This window comes from Sphaeramia orbicularis, chromosome 11 (genome assembly GCF_902148855.1).
Source record: "Sphaeramia orbicularis chromosome 11, fSphaOr1.1, whole genome shotgun sequence".
NCBI classification, from domain to species: Eukaryota; Metazoa; Chordata; class Actinopteri; order Kurtiformes; family Apogonidae; genus Sphaeramia; species Sphaeramia orbicularis.
In genome coordinates, this window is record NC_043967.1 from 319994 (window position 1) to 333670 (window position 13677).

General features: G+C 38.7%; 1 protein-coding gene across 2 annotated transcripts in view; it reads right to left on the minus strand.

Annotated features, from left to right (window-relative positions):
• The window catches only part of ripor2 (RHO family interacting cell polarization regulator 2), a 144166-nt gene that overhangs the window by 110933 nt on the left and 19556 nt on the right, over positions 1–13677 (minus strand). The window contains exon 1 of one of the 2 annotated variants that reach the window (XM_030147433.1): positions 5888–6155. The exons of the other annotated variant lie outside the window; for it this stretch is intronic. The gene's annotated coding sequence lies outside the window, so the exon portion shown is untranslated. Of the gene's footprint in view, positions 1–5887; positions 6156–13677 lie in introns of those variants that run through there. 2 annotated transcript variants of the gene reach the window in all.

Here is a 13677-nt window from a genome sequence, read left to right on the forward strand (position 1 = left end):
GGCTTTGGAGAGAAAAAGGGGAAATGAGAGCGTATGTGAGCGCACAACGGAGAAAGTGAAAGACGAGAGGGAAGAAGGAAAAAAAGGCAGAGACGAAAAGAGCCCATGCAGCGGGTGAAAAGAAAGCGGCTGGCTAAAGTAGAGGGAAGGTGAAGGCAGAGCTTGTGTAGAGGCAGTCTGGGAACAGACTCTCCACATCCTGCAGCCCATCTGGGTTTGGCACAAACACACAAACCCCTCGTCTCCAGTCCCTTCAAAACAGCTTAGCCATGGCCTGAACAGGCTGGCAGCACAGCAAAGCACTTCCTCTTAACCATATCAAAGTCAGGCTGGCGCTACAGAGAAAGAGAACTGAGCCCTTTTCCCCCTCAAAAACAGCATGAGCAGCCGAAGGAAAAGCAGTGCAAGCTGAATGGCTGTTTGGGTGCAAGGGTTTTGTTTTTGCAGTACTTCCAAGTGTACTGGAAAATGCCATGGATTTGAAGATGTGCGATAGCATGACAAACTGCTGTCACTGAACAACTGTGGAAGACCTGCAGCTGAAAAGATCATTTCAGCTCAATAGGCAGACTTTCAAAAAGATGGTCTTTTAAATATCAAGATATTCACACTGCACACTCGCACGGTATGTAGGGGTGTTTTATCACACACACACACACACAAAATAATTTGCAGACCGTCAGGTGAACAGACAGCCACTTACAGCTGGAAATGTCCTGAGATTAAAGGCTGCTGGGTGCAAACACATGCAGTTGTCGCTGCTCTACAGTAGTCTGACCAGAACACCCACTACAGGTGGCAAGGCTACTGTAGATGACCTTTGACCTCTGAGCCTTCCAAAATAAAAACCTATGGGTTTGTTTTCTCCAAAACCCCTGGCCTGATTCTGTCATGTTTCAGATGTGTGTCACCAGTGCATGTCCCTTTGCTAGGGCTGCTCAATTATAGAAAAAAAATAATCACGATTATTTTAGCAATAATTGAAATCACGATTATTAAAAACGATTATTTGTTAACCTTAAAGTTGTTCATTTTTTTCTTGCAAAACAATGTAAGATACACTCTTTAAATATAAATAAAGCTTTTAACCATTAAAACAAAGTATGTTCACTTTTGTACGAAACAAAAAAATCTTTGAATGCCAATAAGTGTACTGTAAATTCAAGTATGTTTCCTTTTGTAAACAAATCGTGCACTGGAATTAAACTGCTCTAGACTTGCCATAGAACTGGAGCAATAAAAAAAAAAACTCAAGTAAAGTGCAAATTATAAATTCAAGTATGTTCAGTGTAGTATGAAACAGTAAATTCAGTGACGTGCTGTGAGGTTTCAGTTAGGTTAATACAGGCGTTGCAGCATAAAGAGATTCGGAGACTGAAGACTGCAGAGCGGATGAAGTTGTAGACGGAGTTTTTTTTATGTGTTTTAGTTTTTCATAAGATTATGATAACGGTGGCAGTGGTTAAACTTTAGATGGTTACAAAGGTTTGCTGTGTTAGCGGTCGGTGCAGACATAAGTACGAAACACTTTTTGCACATAATGGGTTTTTGCTCTTCGTCTTCTTCATCAAACCCAAAGTGATTCCATACAATTGAATTTGACTTGCCTTTTTTGTTTACCAAGCACTTCTGCTGCGATTCTCCTGCCATTTTTCCAGACCGCTAGGTACAACTTTCCTCTTGGGGTGGACCTGCCGGCTAGCAGGCAGCAGTAGCTTAGAGGGGGGCGGAGCAGCTCATGGGAGCTTGCTTACGCATGAATTAAAACTCAAAATTAATAATCGTTTTTTCTCGATTACATAATTTTTGTAATCGTTGCGTGTAATAATCGAAATCGTAATTGAATTTTGATTAATTGCACAGCCCTACCCTTGGCTGTTGTCCACCGCATCCACTGAACACCCAAACACAAGCAGAGGGAGAAGTGCTTAAAGGTGCATCAGATCTGTCAAACCTCAGTATCATGAATGTGTTCGTCTGTCTGTCATTACTCACCTGAATCTCTTCCCTCACAGTGAACCGTTTCTTAGTGCCATCCACCAGAAACAAACCATGTGTTTACAAACAGAGCAGGGAGGGAACTCAGGCATCTGAGAAATTTTGTCGCAACTCATTATGGGAAGTGGAGGCTTGAGCAGCCGCCTGGCAGCGGCAGCAGCAGTGACACCATATGATATCATATAAATGCAACAAACACAATGCAGAAATGGCTGAAATGCGGAAACAGCTGGAGGAATATGCATAGAGGGAAGGGAGATCCTGCCGTTTCCGCATCATGTCTGTAGCAGCTGCCGCTGCCAGGTGGCTGCACGAACCTCCGCTTCCCACAATGCACATCGTGACAAAATGTCGAAGACGCCCAGTTCCCTCCCAGCTCTGTTTGTAAACACATGGTTTGTTTCTGGTGGATGGCACTAAGAAACTGTTGACTGTAATGCAAGAGATTCAGGTGAGTAATGACAGACAGACGTTCAGATTCATGATACTGAGGATATGACCGAGGTTTGACAGATTGGATGAAAAATTGGTGATGAAAGTCTCCCGCAGCATAAACACTCCAAAACTGGATCCCACCTGAACTCTACACGGCTTTACTCAGAACACATCATCTGTCTGCAGGGACCAGCTTGACTTACTTTAAAAAGTGGAGCAATCATGTGACCATAGTTCAAATTAGGGGTGGTACTGGGGGGTCTGCACCCCCCGATGAAGGCCCAGACCCCCCTAAACTGACAAAATTTTTTTTTTTTGGGGGGGGGGGGGGGGCAGGTAATTCCTATGATTTTGTGGAAAAAAAAAAAATAAAATAATACAATACAAGTCAACTCCCATTCTTAGAGTAGGAGCAGTTTAATGTTGAATAATTTCAGATACCCCTATTGTGGACCGTACTCTTTTTAACCACAGCAGCGCTAAAAGTAACTGAGAACCAACTTCAACTTGTTCATTCATTCTCGATGGTAAATTCAATTTGCCGGTCATGATACTAACATGGATTAGTAAATGTAATTAGCTCGCAGACAGCTAGCTTGTTGAAAATGTATTATTATACTACCTTATTTAAGTGTTTTGTTCGTTTATGGATACAAGCTAACGTGTTAAGTTCAGTTACTTAACATTGTTCCACTGAGGCTGGTACAGTCAACATTAACATCAGCTAACTTCTTAGCAAGATACACTAAGTCTCTATTTAAACCAAGCTTACTACATTTTTGTGAGGTAAAACTGATTATAATTTCCCAAGGAGATAAACTCCCTTTGTTCCCGTTTGCATTTTATTGTGAATAATAAAGTATAATCAGTGACAGTTTTGGGCAAGTTTACACTTCACATGAACTAGTTCAAAGTTTAGCTCATACAGAATAAAATAAATTCTTTCACATTCATAGTTCACCATCTCAACTGAGAACTAGTTAATGTTCATTTCACATTTTTTTTGAAGTGAAGAAAAACTGAGCATTTCTGTGCCACATCTTTCCACATAAACCCTCTTCATATTACTGCCCATCACTACTATCCCCAACTGCTGTGAATATTATTTACACCCATTTCATTTATCACAGCTGAGGCACTAACCCAGTGGTTTCCAACCTTTTTTGGCTCATGACCCCATTTTAACGTCACAAATTTATGGCGACCCCAGAATTTTTTGCTAAAATTAATTTGGTTTTGATCATGTAATAGTTTGCTATACTATGTTGTAAATAAGCATTAATTTCAGAGGATATTTAGTCTCTATAATGTCTATTATTGTGGACAGAGGCAGTAAATCCAGGTGTAGATTACTGCACAAAGGGAGAATGTGATTTTCCTTGGTCAGGATCTGTCCAGTCAGTCCAGCTGTGATTTACAAGGAGGACAATTAATACTGAACAAACAAGAACTGAAACTATGAATTATGAAAGAGCTGCAGCATCTGAAACTGACCACAATGAACATTTGACACAGAAACAGAACCACAGTGCTGCAGTTTCACAACCACAGTTTGTCTCCTATGGACTGGGATTGTCTCTGTAAACTCGACATATATTTTTAGTAGTAAGGTTTTTTTTTTTTTTTATCAATTACTCAAAATTTCAGGTGACCCCATCTGAATTCCAGGCGACCCCACATGGGGTCCCAACCCAGAGGTTGAAAAACACTTCACTAACCCCATATTACCAAGGTTTTATCTGGAACTAAAACCTTCCGAATCTCAAAAAAAGTCTGAACTGGTTCAAGTTCTTTAGTTATAAATATAACTATGAAAATCTTAAAGTTTAATCTAAAAATAAACCTATTTCATGAAGTAGGATGTAGGCTGTTTGTAAATGTATTATTTTGACTAGTAATTAGTATTGTATTTCAGTGCACTAAACTCCCCACTTTTTGGATATTAGATAATGTAATTACGGTTTCTAATTTTGTCGCTTGTCTTGACCTTGAGTGTGTGTTCGCCTCACTTATCTTACACTTTAACACTGATCTTTGTGGCAAGTGCAGCTCTTCGTATTGATGTGGTAGTGGACCGTGATGGTCATAGAAGTGAGGAGTACCCCCCAAGTATGGAGGGGTAGTTCGCACTCTGCATGTGATGTTGCATAATAAAGCCTAATCAGGGATAAAAACACATACACGTCTTATTAACCCTTTCATGTATGAATTGTGAGAGCTGTAATCAAGATTTTATTTTTCCTGAGTGTTCTTATTCCTCGAAGCATTAAAAAAACAATACGATAGAAGTTGTTTTTATGAACCCATTTTTCATGGAGTTGCAAAAATGTCCACTCAGCTTGACACCATGCTTTAAATTTTTGAAGCAAAGAAACGTATTGACTAATAAACTGTGTGAAAACTATGAAATGAAAACATTTTTAACGCAGATAATCTGATGTTTTCTCACATTTTAACATACACTAATACCAGTCATTCTCACTTCATGGAGATAATACGCAAAAAAAAAAAAAAAAGTTAAAAAAAAACCAAAAAACTGTTAATTACAGTTTAATAACAATAACTAGCAAATGATTTTCCCTCAAACATGTTAGTGCAGATCAGGTTTATCAAGAACAGTAAAGTTACAGTCACAGTATGAATGTCAGTGTATGGGATGGTGCATGCACTGCAAAAATCTGAATCTGACCAAGTGTATTTTTCTCAGTTCTAGTCCAAATATCTCATCACACTTAAAATAAGACATAAACACCTAAAGAGTAACGTTTTTTTTTTTTTTTGCTTAATTCAAGCAAAAAAATCTGCCAGTGGAACAAGTGAAAATTATCTTGGTAAGATTACTTGAAGTCAGATTTTGCAGATCTATTGTCTATAAATCAGTTCTTATATCTGACTGAAAAGTTCCTCTTTAGGTGACTCTGTCTTATTTTAAGTGTGATGAGACATTTGGACTAGAAATAAGAAAAATTCATTTGGTAAAATTTAGATTTTTGCAGTGTGAGTGTCCACTGTGTTCGCTGATATGGAACTAAAACAACAAAATCCATGAATATACAAGAGAACAGCTGTCCACTGGAGTGACCACTATGCCTGAAAGGGTTCAATTATTCTTATTTTTTTTTAATGTAAGCACAAATGTACAGGTCAAACACTGCACCATTTAACAGAAAAAGCACAGACTGTAAAACAACATCAGGTTCTCATGTAATTTCTAACAATTCCGCAGTTCTATCCTGAGTGAAATAAAGCCAGGCACTGCTGTGATCCACTAACCCACTGCCCCGGAGAACTAACCTGAACCCCCCACCACACACACACACACACACACACACACACACACACACACACACACACACACACACACACATCTGCTGTCCTCTCATTAACACACACAATGTTCCCATCTCCACACATGTGCAGTTTTCCGTCTGTAAGTTGCATTGGGTGAACTCACCTTCTGTAAACTCCGCACAGCTCGGTTCCTCAGATTGTGCGTCTGTGCGCGTGTACCTGCGCCTCTACATCCATGTCTGAAACCAGGGACAAACCGCGATCACGCCTTTGCTGCACAGACTTTTACCGACGGATAAAAAAGACCGAATGAAGGCTTTAGTCCGGCAGAAGTGAAAGGACTGCCCGCGGAGCGCTGGGCGGACGGTGGACGGTTAGTGGCTGGACAGAGGCTGGTCAGCTGTCCGGTGCAAACATGAAGCCCTCACACCAACTCTGCTGTGTCTGCTGCGAGCCCACTGAACAAGCACCAGCCAATAGGAAGAGGATGATGTCACAGCAAGGGCGTGGCCACTCTGTTTTGTACCCCCCTCACTTTGTGTTTTCTTTTTTTTCTGTCATTGTGTAGTTGTGTGCCACAGCTTGCACCTGTATATCTTCCATATCATTGTTGTAAATTTGTTCATTTTATATGGAAAATTTCATATACATAAAAATGAATATACTAAAACACACCCAAATTTTAAAATCTTCCTTTGGAATTTGAAAATTATATTAAATCTTTAGAATTTATCTATAACAAAAAAGAAGCTCTAACACCCTGGCTATTTATAAATGATTCTTTAATATTGACTGAACTCTCTGTTGCATTTATTTATTTATTTTTGTTAGATTTGCTATCTTTATTTATTTATTTACTCTGTATACTATTATTTGTATATTATGCTTTGTGTGTTTAAATCTATGCATTATTTTCTTAAACTTATATGTTTCAATGCTTTTCCCTTTTTGACATCTTGTTGTTTGTTAAAAATTTTGTACTGTATACTCAAATATTTTAAATAAAGTTGAGGGGAAAAAAGCATATCTTACATATCTAGGGTTAAAATGGAATTAAGGTTAGAGTTCAGAATCAGAATCTCTTTATTGTCATTGTACAAGTACAACGAAACTGAGGTAGAACTCTCCAACTTGGTGCAGAAATTACAAGGCACAACAAAAGACAACAGAGGGCACACTATTTACAATAGGAAAAAAAAAGTAAAAAGATATGTAGATTTGGTAGTGCAAATATTTTGACAGTAGTGCAAATGGAATTGGAAAAGTGCAAATGACATGAATTTAACCCTCCGGTATCCGGGTGTGCGTTTTAGGCACACTTTTCACTTCCTTTTAAAAAAACGTCATTTTATTTTTCACAATTTAAGTAAGGTTAGAATTCAAAAGTTGTTCATTTTTGCATGATCTTTAAAATTCTGGCCACCTACTAAAATGTGCACATTGTAAACAAAAGAAAATTACAAAACTAGCATCTGTCTGCCAAGTGTGCATAAAACACACTACTTCTAACATTTGATCTGTATGATTAGGACTGAGCTGGATTTACAAAAATAAAATCAAATTAGAGCAGAAAAATAAATTAATATATGATATTTAACAGTTTGATTTATAGGTGTGCATTTTACGCACACTTGGTGACAGATGCTAGTATTTTTGAACATTTGACCTAGTGCCAAAAATAATGATGCAAATTAACCGATGTTGGAGTTAACCCTTTCATGCACAAATTATAAGAACCTTAATCAAAATTTTTTCCTGACTGTTTTTATTCCTCTTTAGGCATGAAAAAAACAATGTGATTGAAAATTTTCTTCTGAAAAAAACAAAATAAAATAAAATAACATAAAATAACATAAAAATAAAAAAAAATAAAAAATAAAAAATAAAAAAAACAATGAAAATAAAATTCTTATGAACCTATTTTTCATGAAGTTGCAAAAATGTCCACTCAGGTGGACACCACACGTTTAATTTTTGACACACAGAAACATGTATTTACTGATAAATTTTGTGAAAACTATGGGGAGGGCTTGTGATTCTGGGGGTTTATGCTCAAGAGAGATCTACATAATGTTACCAATTCATGTCAGAACAGATATGTAGTTGTCTTAAAACTTTAATAAAGCTATGTGTAAAAAAAAAAAAACAACAACAACAACAACAAAATCCATGAATATACAAGAAAACAGCTGTAGAATAGCTGTCCACTGTAGTGACCAGTATGCATGAAAGGGTTAATCACTGACATATGCCAGGATGAAAAAATCAAATAAGATGTGATCCACTTTTTATGCAGCATATTATTTTTTTTTTTTTTTTTTTTTTTTGTGTGTGTGTTTTTTGCATCCAAAAAAATAGTTTGTTTACATTACGAACACAGCATTTAAAGGGTTAAAAAATGTGACAATTATTGAGTATTTGGTATTTTTATTTATGGCTCAAGTTGATGAAATAGAAAAAAGTGTAAAAGAATTAAAAACAAACTGTATGAACATTTTTTTGACATTATTCCACAAGTGTGCCAAAAAGGCACACCTGGTGCTCAGTAAGGGCCCTGCTGGACGGGATACCAGAGGGTTAAATGGTTAGTCAAGTATTCACCTGTGATGGTTCAGGAAAACAGAGTTCAGGGAATGCATTTTGTCCTCACAGACAGAAACAGGGTTGTGTTTGTGTGTGCCCTTTGCATAACTGTGGGGACACATTGTGTTTTGCACCCATCATTGTGAAAACACTGGTCAGCCCTCACTTTAAAGGTACAATGTGTAGTTTTTCCACATTAAAACTGTTAAAACATTGTTTTGATTTACATCATATAAAATGTTTCCCATAATATTCAGATTTAAAGAAATGCATGATTTTTTTCAGTACAGCTCATTTCATCCACATTCCCATAACTAATGTTTAACATTACTTTGAGGCTGCTTCAGTGTCATTAATCGTGATGACAATAAAACCAATATATTACTGTAAACAGACAGTTTACAATAAGAAACTAATCCACTGGCTTCACTTTGCAGCTGCTGCATTTGTTTAGTTTGTTTGCTTGGTTGCTTTTAGAGTACTTTTTTTTTTGTTTGTTTTTGTGGAGGCTAAGGTTAGGGTAAGGAGGTAGCAACAGGCGTGAGTCCCTTTATAAAAATAGATGCATGACTATGTGTGGTGCCTGTGGATATATATGTGTGTGTGTGTGTGTGTGTGTGTGTGTGTGTGTTCTGGTTGGATGCGTGAGTCAAGCTTGGAGTGTGTCTGTTGGTATTACTGATACTAAAGCCAAATGTGTAGTGTTTAATATTCAAATGCACAGATAACTAGAGTCGGTACAGGTCAGAGGTGTCCAGTCCTGGTCCTCCAGAGCTACTGTCCTGCATGTTTTAGATGTTTCCTCTTCCAGCACACCTGACAGTTGTTCTGAGGCTTCTGCAGAGCTTGGTGACAGGCTTTATCATTTGAATCAGGTGTGTTGGAAGAGGGAAACATCTGAAACATGCAGGATAGTGGCCCTCCAGGACCAGGGTTGGCCAGCCCTGGTCTGGAACAACTACCCCTCCCCTGGCACTCTCACTGAGTGCAGCTGCAATAATGCCACATGGATATCGATGTGGTCCGTGTCGCTTTATGAATGATCCCTCTTTATCTTTGTGTATCTTTACAGGGCAGCACTGACAGCAGATATTATTGGAAATTAAAGTTGATGTTTTACCATAGGGGTCAACTACAGATAGTGTAGAAAGACTGACTGTATAACTGACATGTGACGTTAGTTAAGCAGCAACACACCGCTTACTAACACACACAAGAAGTTAACAATTCAAAATATACAGTGTTAATGCATGCAAACAAACACAGCTACAACAGCATTTTGGAAACTCTGCCAATGTACAACTCAACAAAAATAGATCTGTCACCCATTTTGGGTCCAAACCCTGAGTTTAGGACAGTAGCTTTATCAAATCAACCTTGTTTACCTGGATAAAAACCTTTTTTTTTTTGTTAAGCAGCAGAATTATATTATTCCTGTTTTTCTATATTCTGTTGTCTCCAAAAATTGGTGGAAGAATGTTCAAAAAATTCATAAATGCATGAAAGACATTTTGAGGGGTTTTCTTTCTCCCTGTACTGAACCAAAAAAAACGAACCGTGGCTTTCAAAACTGAAAACGTACTGAACCGAAAATGCTGTGTACCGTTACAGGTCTAGTACCTGGTACCTGAGTCAAGTCGAGTCGCGCCGGTTCCACGTAGTGGAAACCTGGCCTAGGATAAATAAGTTCCTGGTAATAAAAGTTCCAGGGGATCTGATGGAACAGGGCTTAGGTCTGCCAGCCTTACTTTCTAGAGCCACTGCACAACTTGCCTCATTCTGTGGTTGAACAAACCTCAGTCTTTGTAAATGCACTGACAGACTGTAAAAAGAATAATGTTGTGATTATCTGTGATTACACAGCTTTAACAACACGGGCTTTTTCCAAATTGCTTTTCCAATCTGTTCTCCACAAGTAACATGATTGCTTCTTGCAACAAACAAATTGAATGAGGGGAGGTGCATCAGAGGCATACAAAACACTTCCACCTACATGAGCTTGGCCCACTCAGGTGCTACAGGTGCTTCCCACAGGAAAAAGACATTTGTGTGCAACTTTGTATTATGAAGAGTAACTCTATAAGTCGATACAGTTCCGTTGAGTCCACACAAATCCAATTCATCTCACCCTTCCAAGACACAAAGTGAACAGGAAATGGCTTGTCCCTTTTAATCCATCAGTTTGGTATATCCGGAGATGGGATTTCATTATGACTGGTTGATATGATTAATCCTAATGGGAAAGATCATGGATTCTTCATGCAGTCACCTCTGGTTTTCATCTTTGTTGGCTTCTTGGCTTGATACTGGCACTTCAGTCTTAAATGTCAGTAAAGAACCTGTCAGTCCTCGTGGCTTATGCTGCGTTTCCACTATGCGGTATCAGCTTGACTCCACTCAACTCGGCCTTTTTGCGTTTCCATTACGAAAAAGGGCCCTGGTACTAGTTTTTTGGTCTCACCTCCACCGGGGTTCCAAGACCGAGGACCAGATACTAAAAGGTGACGTGTAAACACTGCAGACCACTGATTGGTCAGAGAATCGTCTCTGTGACCCCGCCCTTTTACAAAAACAGATGTGGAAGTTGACGGTAAATATAGCAGTAGGTTATTCCACATGATGACAGCCCGAAGACTACACCATAGTTTGTTGAGGAGGTTCAGACGTAAAAATTCAGCATGAGCTTGACGAGACAACGCGCACCGAGTGAGTCTATCACCAACTCTCTGAGCAGACGACACGGAAGTAATGCGCTGCATCGCTCTGACGTCCAGATACTGGAAAGTCGGTAGTATCCTGTAATGGAAACGGTCTACAGGAATAGGACCTGGTACCAAAGTCGAGTTGAGCCAGTTCCACGTAGTGGAAACGCGGCATTAGAGGTTCAAGAGGTAAACCATCAAACTCTAATAAATCTGGCCATGGATCCAGAATGGATGTTATGTGCTCTCCCTTGGCTCCTGAGTGGAATACACAGTCATTCTACAACAACTGCAAATTAGAAAAGCTGATGATATGGTTTGTTAAATATTGGATGAGTTTGGGATAAACTTTTGAAAAGTTGCAAAAATAAATTTCATTTGAATAAATAAATAAATAAATGCTGTTTTGTATCTAAAATAGCGTTGTTATCATGCTATCGTACAATGGCACCACGGGTACAATGCTGCCAGTGTACGCACTTCACATTCAACACAGACACACACAAACAACACACAGACAGGTTTTGGTGACGTATTACAGCTACAATAACATAAAAAAAAATTTAAAAATATACAAATAATAAATAAAATACAAATAAATAAAGCTCATTAGCTTCACACAAGTCCTCCATATGAAATGAATGAGCTGGGATCACATACACATGGAAGTGTTCAGTTAAAGGAGCCTGTTTAAACACTGCTCTAACTGGACTGACACAGACAGTAGGAGGCTTCTCATCTGAATACAGGCCCACAGAAAGTCTGTGGTCATCACTCATTAGTCTTCAGTCGCTAAACACTGCCACACAGATTCCCCATATGAAGGGAATGGGAGCTATTTCTTGCTTTTACACCGCACCTAAAATCTCACCTAGCCACAAGTCCACCAATCCACCAAGAGGCAAAGCACACGAGTTGCATTTCCTTCAGGAAATGTATGAAAGTCTAGTTTGAATTAATATTTGAAATAATGGTGTATGCGCTTTGGTGTATCCTAGTGGTGATATGTGGTTATAGTGCATCCAAAAACTGACTTGTATACTGTGCCCCACCAAAAAATAATTTCATCAGGCCTTGGTATTTTTGGCCTTGGATTGAACACATGCAGGGAACTCTGTGGGCTTTTCATAAGCCCCTTCATAAGAGAACACACACACTCGTCATGTTTCCATCACTTTAAGGAACATTGGCTGCTCTAACATTAACTATAACCACAGCATGTCTAACCCTAAACCTACATCTAATCCAGGCATTTTATGAGTTACATTATGAGAACCTGCATTTTGTTCTCTGAAGCAAAAAACATCCCCACACGTAGCAGTGTAAATAGATTTTCATCCCCATAACAAACCAAACTTGTTCAAAAACACACACATACGTCTTAGTATGTCTTAGTAGTCTGAACAGCTCAGCCTGTAATTACAGCTGTCATCAACAGCCTCAGACTAGTTGCTATATATACACCAAAGGACCAACACACACACTCTTCCTGTAAACTCACACTCACACAGGGACAGCTATGGAACAAGGACTTTTGTTTTTGTAGAAGCTGACAATTAAAGTCGAACTATTAGGTAATTTAGCATTGGTTTTATGTGTGTTGTTAGCTCCAGTTTTAATAAGAGGATACTGTCTTTTACTTTGGTTCATGTTCAAGGCAAAAGTGTGCACTGTCAATAATGTTTAACATCCAACAGGTCAGTTTAGCCAACACTGATAATTATTCTTTAAAGGCCAATTTATAACAGGCGTGGTTTGGACCCAAATGCAGAACACTGAAATCCTAAACCAGTTCAGAAACATCTTTATTCCCCGTGTGCTTGCATGTAATACAAGGCACAGGGGAATACTGTTTGTCATATTTATTCTTTTTTTTTATGACTTCTGACTTATACAAAAAACTTTGAAAAAAAAAAAAAAATGCGGCCCAGACCATTGGAAATGGACCAAAACATGTTATTACAAAAATGTGCAGCCTGGTCTTGAAAGATGTGCTGTGTACTGTACATAGAAAGAGCTAGGTAAGTTACATCTCAGTACTTATGGAGAACTCCCACCCTCCACCCCCCCACAAACTATTCACCATTCCACCCCCGTCCATGTACTTTATGTATACCTCACAGTTTCACTCTGCAGGTGCACCTGGGTATTAATACTGTATATTATTTGTTGTTTATATTTTAAAGAATGACTTACCAAATAATTTTTATGTCACTACTTCTAAAATATAGACTGACATCTTTTCCCAAAAGTCTGCTCTCCCAAGCATAAAAACTACCACATCTACCTCCCGTGGTTCCCTGCAGGTCACATACTAGTGCTATATAATTGTGTGAGTCAGACCTACAGGGGTGGAGGTGTGGCACTGATCCATGTTGAGGCTCATTTGGTTGATAATTACATGTGACATTTTTTCCAGGTAATGACTTTTTCCTTTGGGGTTTGGAGCCATGTCCTGGACTGGAGCAGGTGTGCATCAACAACATCCATTCAATGTATATTAATTTAGGACTCTCCACATTTAAGCACTGTGCCAGCATTGGAGAAAGGTCTGACGGAAACCATCATAGCTCTGGAATAACAGAAAAAACTCTTGGTCTTGTGTGCAGCTTGGCTTGTCATATTGTGCAGTATGTAGTGCCTTTGCAAAGAGAATAAAATGGCTTTT